This window comes from Rhineura floridana, chromosome 8, assembly GCF_030035675.1.
Source record: "Rhineura floridana isolate rRhiFlo1 chromosome 8, rRhiFlo1.hap2, whole genome shotgun sequence".
Lineage (NCBI taxonomy): Eukaryota > Metazoa > Chordata > Lepidosauria > Squamata > Rhineuridae > Rhineura > Rhineura floridana.
In genome coordinates, this window is record NC_084487.1 from 4,204,770 (window position 1) to 4,230,549 (window position 25,780).

Consider the following 25,780-nt stretch of genomic DNA (forward strand, 5'->3'; position numbering starts at 1 on the left):
AAGCGTGTTTTGTCATTCATTCATTCATTGGCGATCACTCGTGGCCGAGTAAGATTGTCTTCCAAGATAAGGTCTTTAACGGTGGGTCCATAAGTGGCTGTGGAGGCCAATCCTAGATCCACACAGTCTCCCACAGTGAGGACAGAGGTTTCCAGATGGAAGACAGTCACAATGAGGATTTGCTTGATGTGCCTTCTGCTTAGCTTGTTTGTCCCTTTTGCCCTGTACTCATGCTTCTTCAAAGTGACTCCTGATTTAATTGGTTATTTATTACCTATCAAGAAAAAAAGCAAATTTAAATAATTGTGCTATAAATCAGCTTGATTTAAATTAATCCCTTTATGCCAGGGGTGGGGTTGGGGATACAGCTTTTAATGTAAGTGTTTAGTATTTCTGTAGGCAGAGTATTCCACAGAGTCACAATGCATGTTATGAGAAGAACAGATGTTTATCTTAAACAAAAGTGTGAATTTAGGAGCTTTGGCTCAAATTGTCACTTGGCTATGCAGCTCAGTAGGTATCCTGGAGCAAGTTACCGCCTTTCAGGATTTTTGCAGTTTTAAAATACTGCTGTTGAGTTTCTTAGACATAGGGTGGTGAGATGTGAATGTAACAAACCAAGGCATCCTAATTGGGGGACCCACACTGAACAAAACAACCCTAACTTATACAAAGTGTGTTGCTTCTCATTTGTTACTACTAGACAATGCCACGAAGATCCTCCGTGGCGCAGAGTGGTAAGCGGCGGTAACGCAGTCGAAGCTCTGCTCATGGTCGGAGTTCGATTCCAACAAAAGGAGGAAGTCGAATCTCCGGTAAAAGGCGTCGAGGTCCACTCAGCCTTCCATCCATCTGTGGTCTGTAAAATGAGTACCCGGCATATGCTGGGGGGTAAAGAAAGGCCGGGGAAGGAACTGGCAATCCCACCCCATATATACGGTTTGCCTAGTAAACGTCACAAGACGTCACCCTAAGAGTCGGAAACGACTCACACTACAAGTGCAGGGACACCTTTCCCTTTCCCTTTAGACAATGCCACTGGCTTGCTCTAGCCCCAGTGGCTTTCTGTGCTTTCAGTACTTCAGAGTACAGTGCTAATGAGTCATGCGGAAGAGGACTGATTGTCCTTTGTGCATGTCTGTATTTTGTTTTTCTTGCCAATGTTGACTTCCTCTCAGGTCTTCATGCCCCCTTCTTTTTCTGCCAATCTCTTCCATAATAATAATAGACCTGTTGTGAATTACTGATCAGTGTCAGCTAAAATCTCAAGGCAGCATCTGTTGTCCAGTTGCTTCAGCTTAGTCAAGCAGCCTTAGGAGAGAGTCAAATGCAGATTTCTTTTTTTCCTTCCTTTCTAATTCCTCTTTGCAAATAGGGCTTTGACAACATGTAGTACTTGGCCTAAAAAGTAGCCTCTCCTATCACATTGATTGCCAGAAAGGAGAATGGCATTTCTGGTCCTCATCTAATAAACATTGTGCAGCTGTTTAGTTCCCAGTAACTGATGCTCTTGGAAGAAACAGACAAGTGTCAAACACTCAAGAACATACAGGAGCCACAGTTGGCCACAGTTCCTTAATTACATGTTTAGAGATGGATATCTCCCCATCAAATGTTACATGCTGACAAGCTGACACCCTGGCTCCTTGTGAAGAACTAACTAAGTAGTTCTTAGGTTGCCTTTGAAAAGGCTTGGAGGGTAGTCTCTGTAAGTTGGTAGGGGGAATTCTCCCTGGTGATTTTACTAAACCTCTTGACTACTTTTGACACAGTGGCTCATAATTTCTTGCCTTCAATGTCTAGACTCTGTTGTTATTTTTTTAATTGGACTTGCTCTTTGCTGTCATAAGAACATAGGAAGCTGCCTTAAAGTGAGTCACCCATTGGTCCATCTAGTTCAGTATTGTGTACATTGACTGGCAGCAGCTCTCCAGGATTCTCTCCTAGACCTGCCTGGAGATGCCAGGGATTGAACCTGGGACCTCCTGCATGTGAGGCAGATGCTCTGTCACTGAGCTACAGCCCTTCCCCATAGGGAAAAAGAATGTCTTCATTCTGTTCCACCTGAACAGACCTGGAGAAGCATGCTTGAAATATTTGCTCAATTTATATGTCTAGAGCTGCAGATCCAGCCAGAAAGTAAGCTACACCCTCCAGCACCACCGCTTCCCCCCCCCAGCTTTCAAACTGTCAGCTGACTTCCCAAGCCAGTCCTTGCACACCAGGTTCTATAAAACTGAGGCCAAGTCAACTTGTTCGTCTGGGAAATGTGTTGGCTAAGAGTGGCCATGCAGATTTCCTTGTCGCACCTCCTGACCTTCAGCCTGACTTTAGCTGCATTTTCTGCCTCTGGCCTTTTCACCCTTGCTGCTTGTGACCCAAGCTTCTCTCCTACCTCTAGTTGTTTTACTGTGAAGCCAGATCTGTTAAGAGTGATGTTGGTGGGAAAGGTTGGTGCTCTGGATGTTATCGGCAAAATGTTTGTAGCCCTATCAGAACAGGTACACAGCTTGTTGGTTCTTCTGAGGTTGGTTTTGCTTTCTGATGAATACAAATTACCCCCTTTTTTTAGAATGAACTTAATTCATATGCTGGCCAATCCCCATTTTTGGAGGAGAAGGACTTGGCCACAGCCATTCACCTGTTAGCTTCAGCATTGGCTGTAGTCATGTGCTTTGCACTGGGCTGCCCTTGAAAATGGTTCAGAAATTCCAGAAGTGTGTATCACCATGTGTCATCTTCTTGACAGTTGAGCTCACAGTAAAGCCATTGCAGTATTGGTTGTATTGTCTTCTAGCTACCCAGAATGCACTTTGACTTCAGTAAGCTGGGATCTGACTATTTCAGAGAGCACCTTTCTCAGTATGAGCCCTCTTGCTTATTGAATCTCTAGGGAACAGTACTGACAGTGTGGAAAGGGCCGGATCTTCTTGTACTGGGCCTGAGGCTTTGGAACAGCCTCTCAGAACAAATTAACTTGTATTCTTCCTTACTGTCCTTTTGAAAGAAATTAAAGCCTGTCCTATTTTTTTAGGCCTCTAGTGGCTAGGAAAAGGAGTGCAAATCTGCTGTTTTTCAATTTAGCTAGAAAGGAGGTTTTAAATGGTTGGGTCTTTCTAATAATTTTATGGCTTTCTTGTTTTATGTTGTTTTGAATGAAAGAGGGTTGTGTGGTACAAATAATAACATCTTATCCTACCCCTTTCTGACATACATGGCCTCTTCCCCCATTTATCGAATAAATAAATAAATAATATTTTTATGTATACAACCACTTTTGTCCTACATGTGAAGTAGACTAGGCCAAGAGTGGAAGCCAAGAAAAGAGAGGTGAAGCTTCAAAATGGTGCTCTGAATGAAACATTTATTAAATTACAGTAATACCTCAGTTAATAAATCCTCCAGGAAAGAAGCTCCTTTTAACAGTCTTTTTGGGGTGTGTGGGGTGCACATTCTGACATAGAATGTGGCTCCTTATCTACTGGATTGTGGCTGCTGCAGGCAGCTCTTTCACACATGGCTGGAATGGTGTTCCCTGCTAGGTGGCACAGGTGCCTCTGCAGTAAACTATGCTTTGGGTGCCCTGGAAGCACTGATTACTGCAGACGCGTTTGCTTGAGTGTATGGGAGGATAGCAGAGAGAGAGAGAGAGCAAGCAAGCACAGGATGGTGGCAGTGGCTGCCCCTCGCCTTCCTGCTTGAGTGTATGGAGAGATCTGTGCTCAAAGCTTTAGATTGCTATAGCAAGATGCTACATGATGAAAGAATAAAAGCAAGGCAGGCATCCCTGGATGCATTTTGGAAGAAGCCTTCAAGTGGTCTGTATGCAAGGCTTACCTGACCTAGTTGTTTCATTTCAGACATGCATACTGTTAGTTCTGAATAAAAAGTTTGCTGAACTACGTTGAACTGCTCTTCTTTTCTGTGGTGTAGGAACCTATCCCTATTCTTTCCATGTTATTCCTACCTCTGGTACCAAAGTTTCTGTTAAAGAAGTAATGTCCAGGAAGACAGGTACTTCAGTAACTGAGGTATTACTGTAAAATATGCCCCATTAGATTTTATTTATTTATTTATTATTTGATTTATATCCTGCCCTTCCTCTCAGCAGGAGTCCAGGGCGGCAAACAGAAGCACTAGAAGCACTTTAAAATATCATGAAAACAGACTTTAAAATACATTAAAACAAAACATATTTGAAAACATTTTTAAAAAGCTTTCAAGACATCTTTAACAGAAAAAAGATTAAAAACATAATGTTTTTTTAAAAAAAGGTTTAAAAACATATTAAACATATTTAAAAGCAATTCCAACACAGAAGCAGACTGGGATAAGGTCTCAACTTAAAAGGCTTGTTGAAAGAGGAAGGTCTTCAGTAGGTGCCGAAAAGATAACAGAGGTAGCACCTGTCTAATATTTAAGGGGAGGGAATTCCACAGGGTAGGTGCCGCCACACTAAAGGTCTGTTTCCTATGTTGTGCGGAACGGACCTCCTGATAAGGTGGTATCTGCAGGAGGCCCTCACTTGTAGAGTGCAGTGATTGACTGGGTACATAAGACGGTCTTTCAGGTATCCTGGTCCTGAAGCTGGTAAAAGGCACTCCTAGCCATTGAGGTCATCTGGGCTTCTAGCAACAAAGATGGATCTAGGAGCACCCCCAGACTACAGACCTACTCTTTCAGAAGGAGTGTGACCCCATCCAAAGCAGGCAACTGACCAATTATCTGAACTCGGGAACCACCAACCCACAGCGCCTCCATCTTGCTAGGATTCAGACTCAATTTATTGGCCCTCATCCAGCCCACCACCAAATCCAGGCAGCGGTCCAGAGCTTGCACAGTCTCTCCCAATTCAGATGTTACAGAGAAATAGAGCTGGGTCTCATCAGCGTACTGCTGACACCTCGCTCCAAATCTCCTCATGACCACTCCTAAGGGCTTCATATAGATGTTAAACAGCATGGGAGACAAGATGGTACACTGTGGCATCCCACAGCACAACTGCCAGGGGGCCGAAATAAAATCACTCAGTGCTATTCTCTGAAAATGACCCGGGAAATAAGATCGGAACCACTGTAAAACAGTTCCTCCAGTACCCATCTCACCAAGTTGGCCCAGAAGGATATAATGGTCAATGGTATCAAAAGCCGCTGAGAGATCAAGTAAGAGTAACAGGGTTGCACTCCCCCTGTCCTTCTCCGAATAAAGGTCATCCATCAGGGCGACCAAGGTCGATTCATTCCCATAACCAGGCCTGAACCCAGACTGGAATGGGTCAAGATAATCTGTTTCATTTAAGAGTACTTGCAATTGTGCGCCACAACCGCCTCAATCACCTTTCCTAAAGGTAAAGGTGTCCCCGCACTTACAGTGCGAGTTGTTTCCGACTCTTAGGGTGACGTCTTGCGACATTTACTAGGCAGACCGTATATATGGGGTGGTTTTGCCAGTTCCTTCCCCAGTCTTTCTTTACCCCTCAGAGTATGCCGGGTGCTCATTTTACCGACCACGGATGGATGGAAGGCTGAGTGGACATCGACCCCTTTTACCGGAGATTCGACTTCCTCCTTTTGTTGGAATCGAACTCTGGCCGTGAGCAGAGCTTCGGCTGCATTACCGCCGCTAACCACTCTGCGCCACGGTAATTGGTAATTGTCACAAACCAATGGGTCCAGGGTGGGCTTTTTCAGGAGTGGTTGGATCACCGCCTCTTTCAGGGTGGCTGGAATCACTCCCTCTCGCAGTGATGCGTTGATCACACCTTGGATCCACTCGGTCAACCCCCCTCAGCAAGCTTTAATAGGCCAAGAAGGGCAAGGGTCAAGAGGACACATTGCTGGCTGCATCATCGCAAGCACCTTGTCTATGTCATCAGGCCAAGAAGTTGCAGCAGACGTGTGTCATTGGTGTGTCATTGCCTTCAGGGGAAACACGTCTCGTTCCACATGGTTGTAGGTTATTCAGAACTTGTTGTTTGCACATGGTATTTATTTTATTTATTTATTTATTAAATTTATATACCGCCCGACTAGCAATAGCTCTCTGGGCGGTGAACATAAAACAGCATAAAAATACAATAAATAACAAAACAATACTAAAATACAAGCAACAATCCAACACAATAAACATTTTTAAAATTAAATCAGTGTAATTTAAAATGCTTCAGAGAATAGGAAGGTTTTGACCTGGCGCCGGAAGGAGAGCAGAGTTGGCGCCAGGCGTACTTCCTCAGGGAGACTGTTCCATAGTTCGGGGGCCACCACTGAGAAGGCCCTAGATCTTGTCATCACCCTCCGGGCCTCCCTGTGAGTTGGAACCCGGAGGAGGGCCTTCGTAGCAGAACGTAGTGCACGGGCCGGTTCATATCGGAAGAGGCGTTCCGCAAGGTATCGTGGTCCCGCACCGTATAAGGCTTTATAGGTTAATACCAACACTTTGAATCTAGCCCGGAAACATATTGGCAACCAGTGCAAGCTGGCCAGAACAGGTGTTATATGCTCGGACCGCTTGGTCCTTGTCAGCAATCTGGCCGCCGCATTTTGCACTAGTTGTAGCTTCCGAACTGTCTTCAAAGGTAGCCCTACGTAAAGCGCATTACAGTAATCCAAACGTGAGGTTACCAGAGCATGTACCACTGATGTAAGGTCCTCTTTACTCAAACAGGGACGTAGCTGGGCTACCAACCGAAGTTGGTAAAACGCATTCCTAACCACCGAGGCTACTTGAGCCTCAAGTGAGAGGGAAGAGTCTAAAAAGACTCCCAGACTACGAACCCGGTCCTTTAGGGGGAGTGTAACCCCGTCCAGGACAGGGTATATATCCACCATCCGATCAGAGAACCCGTCCACCAACAGCATCTCAGTCTTGTCTGGATTGAGCTTCAGTTTGTTAACTCTCATCCAGTCCATTGTCGAGGCCAGGCAACGGTTCAGCAAATCGACAGCCTCACCTGAAGAAGATGAAAAGGAGAAGTAGAGCTGCGTGTCATCAGCATACTGATGACAACGCACTCCAAAACTCCTGATGACCTCTCCCAACGGCTTCATGTAGATATTAAAAAGCAGGGGGGACAAAACTGACCCCTGCGGGACCCCATATTGGAGAGCCCGCGGTGTCGAGCAATGTTCCCCAAGCACTACCTTCTGGAGACGACCCGCCAAGTAGGAGCGGAACCACTGCCAAGCAGTACCTCCAACTCCCAACTCCGCGAGCCTCTCCAGAAGGATACCATGGTCGATGGTATCAAAAGCCGCTGAGAGATCAAGGAGAATCAACAGAGTTACACTCCCTCTGTCTCTTTCCCGACATAGGTCATCGTACAGGGCGACCAAGGCTGTCTCAGTGCCAAAACCGGGCCTAAAACCCGATTGAAATGGATCTTGATAATCAGTTTCATCCAATAGCGCCTGGAGCTGGCCAGCAACCACCCGTTCCAAGACCTTGCCCAGGAATGGAACATTCGCCACTGGCCTGTAGCTGTTAAAATTGTCTGGGTCCAAGGAAGGCTTTTTCAGGAGTGGTCTCACCACTGCCTCTTTCAGACAGCCCGGGACCACTCCCTCTCGTAAAGAGGCATTTATCACTTCCTTGGTCCAGCTACCTGTTCCATTCCTACTAGTTTTTATCAGCCAGGAGGGGCAAGGATCCAGTACCGAAGTGGTTGCACGTACCTGTCCAGCACCTTGTCCACGTCCTCGAGTTGAACCAACTGAAGCTCATCCAACAAAACAGGACAAGACTGTGCTCCGGACATCTCACTAGGATCTACTGCTATAACTTGAGAGTCTAGGTCCCGGCGGATACATGAGATCTTATTCTGGAAGTGATCGGCAAACTGATTACAGCGGGCCTCCGATGATTCCACCGTGTCCGGAGGGTTTGAATGGAGAAGCCCCCGGACAACTCGAAAGAGCTCCGCTGGGCGGCAAAGAGATGATTTAATAGTGGCAGCAAAATGATGTTTTTTAGCTGCCTTCACTGCTCCTACATAGAGCTTAGTCGAAGCACTAACCAGCGCATAATTGTATCCGTCGGGAGTTCGTCTCCATTTCCGCTCAAGCCTCCTCCTATCTTGCTTCATCGCTCTCAGCTCCGGAGTATACCATGGAGCTGTATGAGCTCTACACAGGAGAGGGCGTGCAGGAGCGATCGTGTTTACAGCCCGGGTCATCTCCGTATTCCACAGAGCGACCAGGGCTTCAGCAGGAGCTGATGTCAGCAGGTATCTGGGCTAATGTCTTAGATTAGACCCTCCCAACCTTTGGGTCCCCAGATGTTGTTGGGCTACAACACCATCTGCCCCAGCCAGAATGGCCAATGGTCAGAAATGATGGGAATTGTAATCTAGCAACATCTGGGGACCCAAAGGTTGGGAAAGATAATGATGGTTCATTTTCTCTGCATCCAGAGTGCTTGACATACCTCTGAAAAAGCCACTGGATTACTGAAGTTTATTTATTACATTTATATACCGTCCCATAGCTGAAGTTCTCTGGGCGGTTCAGGTTGAGACATAAACATGAATATTTGCATTGTCAGCCTCTGTTGCATGGCATTGAGAAAGTGGATAGAGAAAAGTTCTTCTCCCTCTCTCATAATACTAGAACTCGTGGACATTCAAAGAAGCTGAATGTTGGAAGATTCAGGACAGACAAAAGGAAGTACTTCTTTACTCAGCACATAGTTAAACTATGGAATTTGCTCCCACAAGATGCAGTAATGGCCACCAGCTTGGACGGCTTTAAAAGAAGGTTAGACAAATTCATGGAGGACAGGGCTATCAATGGCTACTAGCCATGATGGCTGTGCTGTGCCACCCTAGTCAGAGGCAGCATGCTTCTGAAAACCAGTTGCCGGAAGCCTCAGGAGGGGAGAGTGTTCTTGCACTCGGGTCCTGCTTGCGGGCTTCCCCCAGGCACCTGGTTGGCCACTGTGAGAACAGGATGCTGGACTAGATGGGCCACTGGCCTGATCCAGCAGGCTCTTATGTTCTTATGTTAGTAGAATATACAGACTTTTGTGTTGTACAGAACACCTCCCAAGCCCTCATGATTTTGTATTTCTTACTATACTCACTGCCTCTCAGCCTCATGAAAACCCTATTCATAGGGTCGCCATAAGTCAAAATCGACTTGAAGGCAGTACATTCACTATACTTGAGTAGAGATGTGAAGGCCTGGGGGAAACAAAACAAAACAAAAAGGGGGGGGAGAACCCCCCCTACAAAATAGTTTCCCCCTCAGTTTTTTCCAGTGTTTTTCTGGGTCTTATCTCTGTGTTTGAGGAAGAGGTCGGTAACTTGTGACCTTCAATTCTCCTCCCAAATGCAAATAACCATATAAGAATGCTCAGCCTCTTTTGAACATTTCAGGTTTAATGAATCTGGCGAACTTGGGCCACTCAGAATACCAGTTTCCCTTGAAACCTGATTTACCAGTTTCTCCTATCTAAATCTGGAATTCCAAGCAAATAACATAACAATCTCTTCTGATAACAGCATTTTATGTTCCCTTTCAAGCATAGCGTTTGTGGCTGCCAGATCTTAATTGTCTTCTCTTATAGTTTCATAGGTGCACATACAATTGCTAGTCAGCAAGCCTTGGTGTTATGGTACACTTACCATAAGGCACTAATCTGTGTGTGCAGCCAAAATTACTTTCAGGTTCATAAAATTTTTATTAAACAGTTTCACTTGTTGCAGCCCAAGGATGTGGACAGGATGCTTGTGGCAGTGACGCCGACTATGTGCCCTCTTGATCCCTGCCTGTCATGGTTGGTAAAGCCTAAAAGGAAGGGACTGACTGGATGGATCCAGAGAGTGGTCAGTGCCTCACTATAGGAAAGAGTTATGCCCACTGCCTTGAAGGAGGCAGTGATGCGACTTCTCTTGAAGAGGTCTTTCCTGGATCCAGGGCTTTCAGGAAACTACTGTCCAGTCTCTAATATTCCCTTCCTAGGCAAGGTAATTGAGAGGGTGGTGGCTGGTCAGCTGCAGGCATTCCTGGAGGAAGCAGATTATCTAGAATCATTCCAGTCTGGCTCCGGTCTGATTTTGGCACAGAAACAGCCTTGGTGGCCCTGATTGATGACTTTGTTGGGAGAGAGATGGGGCAATGTGACCCTGTTGGTTCTCCTTGATCTCTCAGCAGCTTTTGACACCATTAACCATGGTGTCCTTCTGGAGCAACTGAAGGAAGTGGGAGTTGGTGGTACTGTATTGCAGTGGTTCCGCTCCTAGCTGCAGGGCTACTACCAGAAAGTAGTACTAGAAGAAGGTTGCTCAGCACCATGGCTTTTGAGCTGTGGGGTCCCACAAGGGTCCATTCTGTCTCTTATGCCATATATGAAATGGTTGGAAGCTGTCATCCTGGGAGTTGGAGAATGGTGTCAGAAGTGTGCTGATGACACACAACTATGTCTCTCTATTCCATCTGAATAAGGAGAGGCTGTGAAGGTGGTGGACAGATGTCTGGACGCAGTGAAGGGCTGGATGCGGGCCCACAGAAGTGCTCTTGATAAGACAGAAGGCCTGTGGATTGGTGGTTCCCATGTCTGGGAATTAGGCATACGACCTGTTCGGGAAGGGGTTGTACTCCCCCTGAAGGAGCAAGTTCAAGTCTGGGAGTACTCTTGGATTCCAACTTGTCACTAGAGTCTCAAGTGGCTTCTGTGGCTAGGAGTGCTTATGCACAACTGAGCTGATTCGCCAGCTACGGCTGTTCTTGGATTGGGATAGTCTGGTCTCAGTTGTCCATGCTCTGGTGACTTCCCATCTGGGCTACTGTAATGCGCCATTTGTGGGGCTGCCCTTGAAGATGGTCCGGAGGCTACAGCTGGTGCAGAATGTGGCTGCTAGGCTGGTAAGTGGGCTGCCTGATCGGACCATGTGTCATCAGTCCTGAAAGTGCTGCACTAGCTGCCAGCGAGCTACCAGTCCCAATTCAAGATGTTAGTATTAGCATATAAAGCCTTAAATGGCTTTGGACCCAAGTATCTAAAATAGCACCTTGCCCAGTATCAACCATTTTGGACCTTGCGATTGACAGGAAGGCCTTGGTGCTGCTGCCGCTGAGTGCTGCTCAGTTTGCAATAACCTGTGACAGGGCCTTTTCAGTGGTGGCTCCCCATTTGTGGAATGCCCTCCCTAGTGAGGTATGTCAATCTCCATCACTAGTCACTTTCAGGAGGAATTTGAAAACATTCCTGTTTACCCAAGAATTTGATGGCTGAAGGGGACTGTTCTTGGCAGCCTGAAGATCACTGATGAAAGAACGTTTTTAACTGTGTTTTAGAATGTTTTTGATTGTAAATGTGCTTTGGAATGTTTTTAACATGTTTTTTCTTCTTTTTGTTAAATGGTTTTGTTAATGTTTGCCACGCTGGGATGATGATAATAAAATTAAAAAAAAACTAGAATGAGTAAAAGGAATAATCTATCTGGCTAAGCAGCATCACTGACTCCTCAGTACATCAGGAGGGTCTTGATGGAGCTGCCTTTCTCTTCCCTGTCTGTGGGTTAGCCTGATTAGCTTCATATAGCACATCTCATCCTCCTTCAGCTTATTTTGAACTCAATTTGGTCATCTGCTTTAAGGTGGCTTTGTTAGCCTTGTGATGAAATTCAGCTCATGTTCTTAAGTGCATTTCTGAAGCTATTGTTCTGCAAGATGTCAAGGAAATTGGGACGTTAGCCCAAGTCGACATGAGCATGGCAAGCTTACAGTAAAAGAACACCACCTATTGACCAGCTTGCTAACCTTGATATAAACTTGCAAAGTTTGCATGCTGCCCCACAATCATAAGTATATACTCCACTGAAATGAGTGGAACTTTCTTCCAACAAAAGTGGTTAGGACAGGAGTATTCTGAACCTCGTATTGGGAGAATAACTGACATGGAATGTGTCGCCTGAAGCATGTGAAAAGTAGTATTGGTAGAAGGCTGTTGGTGGTGCCTGTTAGAAGGAGGGGACAGGTTCAGCAAGACTCATCCCCTGAACATCAGAGCCTTTTGCAGGTGATAGCCTTAATTTACAAACATCTCTCTGTCCCTCAGGGCAAGAAACTAGCTTCTTCTTCACCAGATAGCCTTTAGTACCCAGGACTCTGTTTTTGCTAATATACTTTATTGTGATATGAGTCACAATGTTTTAGATGTGTGAGCACACATACCATCTTCATTGTGGTATTACGAGGTGTTGTGGGTAGATGGTTAATCTGCCTAGGGGTCTCTTGTTCTAGATAATTTTGCACTCCCCCGGAGAAAAAGTTTGGGATTTATCCTTGATCCACAGAGTCACAGGTTGCATAAGTGATACTGAGTACCTTTCACCAACTTAGATTGATGGGCTAGTTATGCCTCTACTTGGAAATGTATGGGCTGGTCTCAGTTATCCAAGCTCTGGTAACCTCCAGGTTAGATTAATGGTTTGGGACCAGACTTGTCGGGGAGACCACTTGTCTTGCACATTTTGTCAGCAGAGGGCCTTCATGAGATATTCCTGCCATCTGAAGTGACGCAGGTGGTTACCAGGTACAGTGTGGCACTCCAACTGTAGAATGTCCCATCCCCTCACCCCTGGAGGTCTGCCTGGCACTTTCCCCAGGCAGGTCTGCCTTTACTGGCTTTTTGGCACCAGGCAAAGACCATTTATTTTCCAGACTTCTAAAATAAATTCTGGTGTTTTAATCTGTTGGTTGATTTATGATGCTTTGGTTGCTGCCTTCTAGTATTTTACAGAGCAACTCAGGGTAGCTGGGGGGGAGGCCAGCAGAGGAGGAGCCAGCGGAAAGCCCCGTGGCATCCACTTGTTACTCAGGAGCCACTGGCCTGGCTGAACACAGTCTCTGTTGGGAGTTGCATGTGGGAACCGGAAGTGAAGAGCCAGCTCCCACGAATAGCGCTGCCGGGGACTAAGCGTTCCCTGCAGACTGCCAATGGAATTGTTTTCCTCCACCGACCTTTTTGCCAGTGGAATTCCTGTCCAGATTGGGACCTGAGGGAGCGCTCCAAGGGGGACTTGGATGCCGCTTAAGTCCCCCCCGGCTCCTCCCTGCCACACCCACCAGAATGCCCTGTTTTGGGGGCTATCACCAGCTTCTCCATCCGCTCGGTTGGCCTCCCCAGTGGACCCCTGGCCAACCTGGCAGGGTCCCAGCAGTGCCATGACTTAGGTGGAATGAGGGGCTTCTGCCAGTGGAGCTTGACGGAGCTGGGAGCCTGCCAGCTCAGTTGGGGGTCCGCCACATCCAAATCCCCCCAGCCCTGCAAGTTGGATTGCTCCCATAATTATTTTATTGTTTTCATTTTACTTTATTATACTTGCTACTTTAAACAGCCCTACATTTGATTAGCCCTAAATTTGATGGCAGGTGGTATGTAAATATCCAAAATAAAGAAGTAAAATTTGCACTCCGTAGCAGTTTGTAGGTATAACTTTGTTAGCATGAAAATCTAGGGAAAGCAGGAGTGCTTATATGCATCAGGTGACTATGGGACCTGTGAAATTTTTATTTTTCTACTCCACATTTTCTCCGAACAGGAGCCCAGAGTAGCTTACTATATAAAATTACATTAAACAATGCAATAAAAGCAAGACTTATAATCACATCAGTCAGTTAATGTAACTTAGAAGTGACAAACCTTTACAGCACTATAACTCTTTGGACCAGTCCTTCTAGGATCCAAAGGTTCAGATAAATGAGAATGCCTTAAACCAAAAGACCTGTAATGTGGGGGACAGCCGAATATCTCTTGGGAGGGAGTTTTATAAATGGGGTGCTGTCACTGAGAAGGCCCTGTCTTGTATTACTGTCCTCCTCTCTCCTCCAGCTAGTGGGACCACAAGCAGGGCCTCCCCTGGCATTCTGCACTAGCTGCACCTTCTAGATCATGTTCAAAGGTAACCCCACATAGTGTGTGTTGTAATCTATCCAGAACATAATTACAACGTGGATTGCTGAGGCCAGGCTGTCTCTGTCCAGGAATGGCTGTAGCTGCCACACCCCAAGCTATGCACCTGCTCTTCTAGATTGTGTTCTACCCCATCCGAAAACAAGTCATTTCTCCAGTTCTGGGAACCACTGACCCACAGAACCTCTGTTTTGACAGCATTCTGTTTCAGTTTATAGTCCCTCATGCGGTGTATCACTGGCTCAGAACTTGTACAACCTCACCTTATTCAGAAGATATGGAGAAAGGGTATCATCAGCATATTGATGGCACCTCGCCTCAAAACTCCAGGTGACTCTTCCAAGTGGTTTCATGTAGACAAACAGCATGAGGAGAAGATGGAACCCTGCAGAACCTGAGACTGAGCAGTAGTCTGCCAGTGCTATTTTCTGGTACGGGCCCCATGGATACAACCAGAACCAGGGTGCCATTGGCTGCCCACTGTCAAAGGCACTCCAGGAGGATACCACGGTCAATGATACTGAAAGCTGCTGAGAGTCTGACAAGAATTTAACAGGGTAGCATTCACTCTTTCTCTCTCCTGATAAAGGTCATCAACCAGGATGACCAAGGCTGTTTCAGTACCATAGCCAAGCTGAAACTGAGTCTAGATAAACTGATACCTTGTATTTGGAAAAAGACCGTAGGATTTTAATTTTTACACCCCTGGAAATCTCCTCCAGCTGGGTACTGTGTCCTCTCTCCTTGCTCAGGGAAGACTTTTGTGAGGGGCAACTCTTATCAGTCCTTTCCACCTCTAGTGGTGTTAAAAAGCTTTAGTGGCATAGACAGGCTTTTACTACTCTTTTTTTGTGACGGCACAAATTGGAGATGGGAATTAAAGCAATTTATTGCTCCAGGTGTGGCCTCTCCAGCGTGTATTTCAGAGGCATTATGACTTGACTTAATAGGGTCTGAAGCTTTGGTCTTGATTGCATTTGTCAGCATTTCCAGTGTAATACACAAGTTCAGACCTTAGTGTATAAACATTGTCTCTAAATCAGGAGATTTTGAAGACAGAACTGGCTTCTCACATACTTTTTTTTTCTTTAACGAAGCAAACTTCCACAAGTGTTGTCTGGACTGGCTTAAAATGGATGTTTTGCTGATAGTTTGTGACCCTCTTTTACGTTCTGCTGTATTCAGTCCATTGTGTTTAAAATATCCGAATGAAGAGCCACATATGGGATTTTTATGGCTTGTGAGCATCCTCTCCCCGCCTCCTTCTCTCTTGCTCCTTGCTGGCAATTACTACCTGTAATTACTCAATGCATTTAGTTATGGGCATGTAGACCACATGATGACCTGTGTGGTGCAAAGGTTGCAGATGTCACACTTCATCTGGGTAGGCTGGTAGACGGTGCTGGGAGGAGTCAGCAGTAGCATTGCATGTCAAAACCAGCAACATGGGAAAATGTAACTGTGCAAAAATATAATTGTGTGTTCCTGGAAGCAAAACTTAGGTTGTTAGCAGGAAGCTGAAATCCAGGACTTTCAGGGTAGGTTTCTCAAAATGCTACCTGTTCACATGCAGGGCCTGTTAGATAGGTGAAGCTGAGTGGGAAATGTTTTTGGGCAAATCAATCTGTACAAAAGGGTCAGACTCTGATTCAACTGAAAGGTGCTCAGATTGCTAGTACTGTCAATTGATAGAATACAATCCTGCAGGAAACACACTGGTGAAGCAGCCCCCTCCTCTACCCCATGAGTGACAGGTGGGCAGGACCATCTACCTATCAGTCTCCTAATGTCATCAGATGATTGACGGATGGTTCTGCCCACAGGTCAAAGTCGGTGCCTGGGGTGGAGGTTATAAACACATGGACCACTGGTCCAAAAAGATTCCCTACTCAGCGGGTGACTTCAGTTAACTTCACATAGCTTGGGTAAAATGGCTGTTTCAGCCATGATAGTGAGGTAAAATTTCTAGATACCCTAAAAGACTATGCCCTGGAACAGTTGGACATGGAATGAACCAAAGGGGAGCAACTCTGTGCTTAATGCTAAGTGGTGTCCAGGACACCACAACTGTTGTGTGAACAGACTGGAAGCAGTTACAACAGTGCTATCAAATTTAATGTATATGTAAGTGGAAAATTGCCAAGGAAATCCAATGCAGCCACAATTCACCTTGAAGAGGAAACTTCTAAAAATAATTTTAAAAAGGGTGTACTGGTAAAAAGGAAGTTGGAATGTAAACTCAAGAGAGTCATTTGTTTCCAGACCATGGGGTTATTCAAAACCACAATAATATGGGGGGAGGGGAGAAGGGGAGGTATTTTGTTACTTATTAGTATTGCTTTCAGTTTGCTCTTGTAATGCTATATTTCTTGACATGTGTTACAAATTTTTCTACTGTGTAAGTCACTCTAAGACTTTAAAAATAAAAAATCAACCACCCAGGAAAATAAAATAAAATAGAAAATAAAGAATAGAAGCTCCTATGCTATACTTCAGTTTTGCTTCATGTTCTGCAGTGTTGGGTAGATACTGTGTCTGGGTAGGGCTGGATGCAAGCAAGCTGACCAAAGCAGAATCTAGGCAGGGCTTGTGCAGATTGGGACATCCATCACAAATGTAGTCTGCCCTTCTTTTAGGTTCTTTGCCTTGGAATATCCTGGATCCATGGCAGGAACATGCTATACCTGTGCTTGAACAGGCTTCGTCTTGTCTTCTGTCACCATGAAAGATGTTGAGTTGCATCTTTCAAACAGTATATTTAACAGGCTCAGGCTTCTGTAGTTATAGGCATTCTGAACTCAGAGTGCAAGAGAGTCATCCTTATATGTAGAGTTTGTGTTTGTGCTTATCAGTTCTATATTGGTTTGTACCTTTTGCGATTACACGATAAAGTTAATTACCTTATCTTTACACCCATTTGGTAGGGTTATTGCTATTAATGATTTATGCCCTCCAACTATTGACAAGGGCTGATGATTTAATCAGAATAAGATACGTACTTGCCAGTGGCAAGCTGGCATTTGTGGATACCTTTCTGGAATCATGAGAACTTAGTGATGGGATTGCGCTTCTGGTGCAGAATCTTGGGCTTTCAAAACCATGCCATCTGAGAAAGATACTCTGGTATTTGGTGCCTGTCTTACTCTGTTTTGTGTGTGGAAGACAAGATTAGAGTTGCCCTTTAACTGGATCTAGGGGCTTTCAATGAATCAGTGCATTCCCACTGTTACTAACTGTCTGTCAGAAATGTAATCATTTAAAGACGTCTTAGCTGTTGAGAGGCCCCTTCTGGAAGGCTGTGGCATGCTGATGGCTGCATGTGCATTCAGAAACATGCGTGGGTAGTTAAGTGTAGCATCATGTTGCTTAGCAACCAGATCCTTGGTCTAGCATTTCAGGATGTACAGCCTTTCAGAGCAGCTTGTACTCAGGTTCTTGTTGCCTGAACATGGCAATATAATCAGCATGCCCAACAATTACATTAAATAAATTTCTTTAATGTTTGAGAACATGCTGTGGTGTGTCACAAATTGCCCTTATGAGCAAGATTGGCGGTGGTGTGCAAGAGGTCCTTTTCCATAGTGGCATCTAGTATGTAGAACTACCTGCCATGAGTTGTTATCTCTCTCTGTTTTGTCATTGTGTGAAAACATTTCTTTTCTAACAAACTTCTGCTTTTTTTACTGCTTAGATTCCCCCCCTTTGATGTCTCTTAACAGTAAAAAGTTGGCAAATTACTTTATTTGTTTATTGCAGGCTAGTAATGCTTGGGGGGTTAGTAACAAAGCTCTGCATCAGTATGGGAATGGGCTGCTTGTTCTAGCGCATCATGAGAAAGAAACATGCCCTCGCAGGTGGTGTTGCCAAGCGTTCATCAACTGTATTCTGTTTTTTGGATGTATCTTTCAAAAACAGGGACTACTTATGGAATTTTTTTAAAGAGTGTGATGAACCTCTGAGCAATCTTGACAAAACTGAGATACCTGCTATCCTTAATGGCACAATAGCATGAAATCATAGTGCTCTCCTTGTGTAACATAGTTCCACAGGTTGTCCTTAAGGTAATGGTCACCAGAAAGGAGCAGTTGCTATCTTGGACTGAGAAAGTAAAGGTAAAGTGGTTTATCAGTGTCATTAGAACTCTCCTTTAAGCCAGTTACTGGCTCTGCTTTACTTGGAGTAATGCTGCTAGCCTTAAAAAATGCTTGATGTTCATTGACAACCCCACAGTCATGATATTTGTGCGTCTTTTGTTCTCCTTATGGTATCTGCTTGCCACAATTCAAGACACTGGTATTATACGTCTGTAAGTGAGGGCAAGATGATTGACCTGGTCTCCTTTGGCAGCAGGCTATTTAGAAATGTTTGCCAAGATTCCCATTTTATTCCTAGAATACCAGGAAATTAGCCTAGAGTTTAACGGTTTCAGTGCACTAATGCATCAGATAAGAGTGGCATATATTGCACATTGAGAGAACTGTGGCCAAATCATGGAAAGCTACAGCATGGAACCCACACTTACAAGGGTGAAACTCTTATAAGCGGCTCTTAATCCTTGATGTTGTATATTGCTAGCCAGAGCTTAGTGCCTCCTTCTGACCTGTGCTGCAAAGGGTGACACTTGAGCACATTCTTCTGCATGTTTGGTAGAACCTTATTTACAAAGCCGTTGTACTACCAACCTTACCGTACGCCTGTGAAACATGGACCATCTATAAACGCCACTCCCAACTTCTTAAAAGATTCCACCAACGCTGCCTCCGGAACATTCTGCAAATTACTTGGGAAGATAGGATGACTAATGTTAGTGTATTGGAAGAAGCAAAGACCACCAGTGTTGAAAAAATGATCCTCCAACATCAACTTCGCTTGACCGGTCATGTTGTTCGAATGCCTGATCACCCTCTTCCAAAGTAGCTACTTTACTCCCAACTTAAGGATGGAAAACTGAATATCGGTGGACAGCAAAAGAGGTTTAAAGATGTTCTCAAAGCTAATGTAAAAATATGTAACATGAGCATCAAGAACTGGGAAGCCTTGGCCCATAAGCGTCCCAATTGGAGGCCGGCCATTATCAAAGGTGCTATGGACTTTGAAGAAGCACAGGTACAGGGCAAAAGGGACAAACAAGCTAAGCAGAAGGCACGTCAAGCAAATCCTCATTGTGACCATCTTCCATCTGGAAACCTATGTCCTCACTGTGGGAGGCTGTGTGGATCCAGAATTGGTCTCCACAGTCACTTACGGATGCACTGTTAAAGACCTTACCCTGGAAGACAATCTTACTCGGCCATGAGTGATCGCCAGTGAATGAATGAATGAGAACCTTCAGCAGCTAGTTTTCATTGTTACAGTACTTTAGATTTTCTTAAAACAGCTAGACCAGTAGAACTAGTAAATAGGTTTGAAAGGCTTTCTGTCTGTGATGGAATGGCAGCGCCTTCATTGCAAATAGAAATGTGAAGCTCAGTGCCTGTGATTAGATTGTGAGTTGAATCCAGACCTGCCCTTCCATGAACAGAAGAGTACTTGTTGTTTGTATAATGGGCTCCAAACCGGTGGAATCTCCTGCTAAGGGAGGGGGGGAGAAGACAGGTGATTTCCCACCACTTCTCTTTTTTCCTTCACCTCCCAGCACTGGCCCCCAACCTTCTGAAGCAGATTTTCAGATGGCAGAAGGGGGAATCAGCAACCCTCCCCTCGAAGCAGGACTATATTCTGAGCAAAGCTCAACTCAGGGGAAGCCTGGATCCAATCCTTTGAACTTTGTTTACACCAGGATTTTAGAATTTTCAAAGTTCTTCATGAGCACTGAGCTAGAATGTTGAGGTGTACTTTATATTAACATGTCTATGCGTATACTGTAGACTGAGTTGTCAAAAATAGATGCTTAGGATTTTGAGATATTGTAGTCAAGCTGGTGTGTAGCCACCAATTATTACGATAGCATGTAACCACCAGTAATAGCTGTTACTGATTTGTATATCATTAGTAATAATACAAAGAAGCAGCAGATATTAATTGTCTGTTAATATAGAAATTTACTCCATTTCTAGTTGAGTTTGGATTGTGTGTGCACGCTATCGTGTACTGATTTTTCTTATTTGTTTGGGGGATAATGGCTTACAGGAAGATAGCCAACATTGATATGTTGGATCAGGAAGGAAGGCTTGCAGCCTTGTTCACACAAGCTCTACATTGCTGAAAATATTTGAATTTTTAATCCGCAATCTGACAAATCAATCTGGGGAGCTAGGGTTTATTTCTTTAATTTCTGTAAACTTTTCACTTTCAGTTCAGTTGAGCATTTTAAAGCTTCAAACAACTATCATCAACTGCTGCCAGTATGTGGAAATAGTTGCCAAGGACATTTCTTCTAATAAACTGGGGATCAGTGGAATTGCGTAGTCCCTTCACATATGCCTGCGATCCCACTTATGCTGTGCTGCATTGCAGCCAACCCAGCAGCTCTTCCTTTCACATGTGAGGAAGCAAATTCATGCAAACCTTTATGATTTGGAGAACCCCCATAATCATAGTAGTAATTCAGTGGAGGGTTTGTAGCGGAGTTCAAAGTTTTGGTGTACAAAGCCCTATACAGCTGGGGACCAGGATACCTGAAAGACCATCTTACCCCTTGTTAGGTATATACCCAGTCGATCTCTGCGCTCTGCAGGTGAGGGCTTCCTTCAGATACCATCTTACCAGGAGGTCCATTTTGCACAACATAGAAAGTGGACCTTTAGTGTAGTGGCACCGACCCTTTGGAATTCCCTCCCCTTAAATATTAGACAGGTGCCATCTCTTTATCTTTTCGGCTCCCACTGAAGATCTTCCTCTTTCAACAAGCCTTTTAAGTAGAGACCTTATGTGTTGGAATTGCTTTTTAACATCTTTTATTTTAAAATCTTTTAAAGATGTTTTGTTCTTGAGATGTTTTAAGATGTTTTTAGTGTTTTGTTGTTTGTTTGCTGCTTGGGCTCCTTCTGGGAGGAAGGACGGCATAGAGGTTTAATAAATTACAACAGTAGTAGTAGTAGTGGAGGGCTGATGGGTTGATTTTGGATCTTTGAACTCAGGTTTATGTCCTATGTTCTTCAAATTATAGAGTATGATCCACTTGAGCTTTACACCCTGGTCTAAAGTAGATTCTCCATTTCCTATACAGTAGTTGCTTGATAGAAGGCTGGATAACAATTGATGATTTAAAAAAATAAACGTAAGATTTGACTTTTAAAATGTGATTTCCCCTTTTTTAAAAGTAGCCTAAATAAAATTACATCAAAATACAAGCATATTTAAGCCTACTCTTACATGGTTTTAAAATAGAAATTGACCAGAGAGAAAGAGGGGAAAGGATGTTTGATGAAAAGAGGAGGGGGGTTGGCTGAAGGGGGTGAAGGTGGTATCAGGAAGAAAACAGATGCTGACTGTAGGTAAAGTCTACCTGTTCAGCATCAGAAGGGGATAGAGGAGGTTGGGGGGGGAGGTCCGCAGGAGGGTTCCTGTGCAGGGAAATGTTGTCTTTTTGGGATCCAAAAGATTCTTCATTGCTAAGGTGAAAAGTAGGCTTGATAATTAAAATAAAAACAAAGACTTCCTGGCTGTCAAGATTATGATAGTGTGATAATGGCTTAAGAAGTGAGAACCTCAGGGTAAAGTGTCCTAAATGCCTGTTCTTCCTGATACAACAAAGGAGGATAAAAATTAACATTCAGCTGAAGCAATACATCTGGGTATCTTCTAGGTGGAAGCCTTAAAGCATGATTTCTTGATTGCCTATTGTGGAAGTTGTGTATTTGTGTGGGATAAGTAAAGAGTTAGATTTTTATGTGATCATCTTTTGGCTTAATACTTCTAGATGGAATGATGCTCTTTTATCACTTGTCAATTTAAAGTTAAACAAGAGAGGATTGCAAAGATTTACAGTAAAGGAGACAGCAGCTAGCAGATTTAGCAGGAGGTGTTGCAACTCAGGCTTGCTTGAATGTGTCTTACTGGACTGCCTTGCCCCTCCCTTCTGAGGTGGAGACTACCATTCTTATAGCAAAAGCTGGATTTTAGAGGTACTTTGTTACACTGCCCAATAATATATGTTCTCTGGGCAGCTCACAAAAATTAAAAGAATGAAATACAATATTTATTCATTTGATTTGTCTTGCCCTTTACATGTGTCTAAAGGAGATTTACAAACATACCATAAAACAGCTAAAAAATAGTTTTTTAAACAGTACAAAAACAAGTGAAGATAATCTTAAAAATGATACAAAACAAACATCTAAGGCTTTTTTATCCAGCTGGAAAACTTGTTGAAACAGAAATGTCTTAATTTATTTCTAGAAGATATGGGTTGTGTGCGCCTATTTTATCGCAGTGAGGATTCTGTTCCACAGAACTGCAATTCAAAACATTAAAATCATGAAAGGTTGTTCTTAGATATGGAATAAAACAAAAAAGATAACAAGATTGAAAGGGACAAATTTAAAAACATAAGGTAGTGTCAGGTAAACCTCTTTGAGGAGGCTGTTCTGTAACTGGGGTGCCGTCATAGAGAAGATCTGCTCTCCAGTAGCCATTTGGCTAGAACTGTTAGAGCAGGACCTCCGCAGACTTAAACTACCAAGCTGAGTATTTCTGAGATATACTTTACTGTTCATTTTTGGTAGGTATTTGGTATGAATAATTTTGGACCTGAATAAATATTTGTAATTGAGACCTGAGCAAGCTTTCAAAGTGTAGGAAGGTAAGGAAGAGAAAGCAGTAAAATAAGCAACTCTTGAGCCAGCTGCTTGCTGCATTTTTTGAGATAGATTATCCTTTGATATAATCAGCTAAGAGTTTTTAAAGGCTATTTTAAAAAGAAAAGCTTACTGCAATGGAAACTTTAAACAAGGATCAGCTGCATTATAAATGTCAATTAAGTTTAAATCTTTCTTTTTGATTAAAAAAAACTTCTATGCACCCTGGACCACATCCATGTGAAATCATAGAGTTGGAAGGAGCCCGTAAGGCCATTGAGTCCAACCCGCTGCTCAATGCAGGAATCCAACTTAAGGCATACCTGACAGGTGTCTGTCCAGCTGCCTCTTGAATGCCTCCAGTGCTGGAGAAACCATCACCTCCCTAGGTCATTAGTTCCTAATGGTTAGGAAGTTTTTCCTCATGTTCAGTCAAAATCTGGCTTCCTGTAACTTGAGCCCATTATTCTGTGTCCTGCCCTCTGGAATGATCGAGAAGAGATCCTGGCCCTCCTCTTTGTGACACCCGTTCAAGTACTTGAAGAGTGCTGTCATATCTCCCCTCAGTCTTCTCTTCTCAAGCCTAAACACGTCCACTTCTTTCAGTCTTTCCTCATAGTCCCCTGATTATTGCCCTCCTTTGAACCTGTTCGTTTGTCTGCATCCTTATTTATTAATTAAATTTATATCCCACCCTTCCTCCTAGAAGGAGCCCAGGGCGACAACCCTTCTTAAATTGTGGTGTCCAGAACTGGATGCAGTACTTAAGATGAGGCCTAAGCAGTGCTGGATGGAGGGGGCTAGTACTTTATGTGATTTGGAAACTATATTTCTGTTAATGCAGCCTAAAATAGCATTTGGCATTTTTGCAGCCACATTTCACTGTTGGCTCCTATTGAGCTTGTGATCAATAACAATTCCAAAATCTTTCCTGCATGTAGTATTGCTGAGCCAAGTATCCCCCATCTGTTTCTTTTTCCTAGGTGTAGAACTTTGCATATATATCCCTGTTACATTTCATTCTGTTGTTTTCAGCCCAATGCTCCAGCCTGTCAAGATCTCTTTGAATTTTATTTATGTCTTCCTGGGTATTAGCTATCCCTTCCAATTTTGTATTATCTGTAAATTTGATAAGCATTTCCTGCTTACCATCTTTACAATCCTTAACTTCATTGATCATAATGGCATCAAGTAATAAATGCATCATCCATGTTTCTGCTTCTAGTTACGTTTTAACTTTCCTGTCTCCAAAAATCTCTGAGAATTATTTTTTTCTCCACTGTGGACTCCCGCTCTAGGCAGTTCAGTACCCTGTGTATGTACTCCGTGTGTAGAAAGCCAGGCATCTCCGTTTCCTTTCCTGAGTGTGGGAGTAAATATTAACCAATCCTGCAAATGATGTAATAAAACAGTTGCCTCTTCAGCTGTCAGAATGTCCTCATTTGCAGAGACTGAAAAATGTTAGTAATTTTCCATTATTTTATTTTGAAGCACACTCACGCTTTAAGTGGTGTTTCAATCCCATAAAATGTCAAGTACTTGATTGACTTAGTTGTACCTGGTTTTAATTAATACTGCATGAATTTGTCAATATTTCACTTTTTTTTTTTCACCCATGTTATCTAGAAGTTGTACTTTACTTGCCCACCAGTGTGAAGTTTCCGTGAGAATATTCATAGAGGTTGGTGTCTCAGCAAATGTTTTTATGTTGGCCTCTTAACATCGACTGGAGTTAAAGGAGCTGTCGGACAAATCTGCATAAAAATGTGAAAATGTTGACAATTTTTTAAATCAAGTCTTCCCAAAGAGTGCACACCCCCCAGGCATTTAAATCTACTTATTTTTGGCATTTTTTTCAAGTTACTTCAGAAAACTCTCAGTAATATAAACAACCATTGTGATTATATCTTTATCTTGGCTGCCACTAACTCAGAGTAACACTGCTATTTTGCAGAAGAGGAAAAAACCAGATTGTTTAGAAAATACGTCTTTCTTTTTGCCCACCTACCCACCCCCACACCTCCAGTTTGGCGTTGAATGTGTCTGGAGGTACCAGTGAGCCAGATTTGCAGATGGGTCCAAAATTTTTTTTTTGGCAGGGATTGAAAGAGCTACTTTAAGCATACACAAAAGGATTTCACTCTTTCCTCCTCTTTGAACTACAGACATATCTCCTCCCCTGCTGTTTCACAAACTGGTTTAGAAAGTTTATAGTTTCCCAAAGTGGTTTGTTGTGTGGCAGGAAGAAGCTTTTGTTTGAGAAATGTAAAGCTCAGAAGACTAGTTGCATCATTCTTATTTCTTTAAAAACATGGTAATCTTGGTTAGCAAATGAATTGACTCCGCTTCTGGAAGGCAGGGTCAAAATTTAATAAAGTGGCCAGGCAGAAGAAGAAGGAACCTTCCTCTACTCTTTGCTCTCTCTGCCTGTGTTGGGAGAGCAGGGTGAATCCTTGTTTCTGCATGCTATTTCTGTGTGTATAGAGGGAGTGTTCTGAACTTTTTTTGCCTAAGCTTTCTTTTCTTTGGTCTTTTTTAGTGCAATGTAGAGCCTTTTTGCTCTCTTTCCTGTCTCCTCTGTCAGTTCTTTAGAAGGAAAAGGAAAAAAGGGGGGTTCAAAACCCAAGATGACCAATGAAGTTGTAAAATGATTTATTTTGTCTTCTTAAAATGCCCAACGCGTTTCGGCTTTGTTTTATCAGCCTTCGTCAGGGGCTATAATACAAACACATATATACATACATATGATTACATTTTGTTTAAAATTCATAATAAACAGTAAGAAAACACCCAATTTTTAAAAAATTACTTACATTCTTTTCTATCTACTTCTTTCTCTAGCGTTTTTAGCGTTCTCTTCGATTTCCTTTTCTTAATGTTGTATACTGGCACAAGAGAATGTGCTTTTATATGTAGAGTAGTACTCAGCTGTGATGTGTATTTCATTGCTTTTCAGAAACTGCCTGTAAGGGATCCTCTAAAAACTCTAAACCATTATAAAAGAGGAAGAAAATCCAATTCAAGAAAATGATCTACTAATGGTGAGCCCTTTCTACCACATCTTATATTACTGAGATGTTCTCCTATTCTAATTTTCAGGAGTCTAGTCGTCTGTCCTATGTACAGTTTTG

The 25,780-nt window shown here is 43.5% G+C and overlaps 1 protein-coding gene and 1 non-coding gene across 2 annotated transcripts in view; one reads left to right on the forward strand and one right to left on the reverse strand.

Annotated features, from left to right (window-relative positions):
• Positions 1-25,780, forward strand: part of AHCYL2 (adenosylhomocysteinase like 2) — a 148,413-nt gene that overhangs the window by 15,550 nt on the left and 107,083 nt on the right. The gene's annotated exons all lie outside the window — the stretch shown is intronic.
• On the reverse strand, positions 1,955-2,023 carry TRNAV-CAC (transfer RNA valine (anticodon CAC)). Its single transcript has one exon. It is a non-coding gene; the product is annotated as a tRNA-Val (tRNA).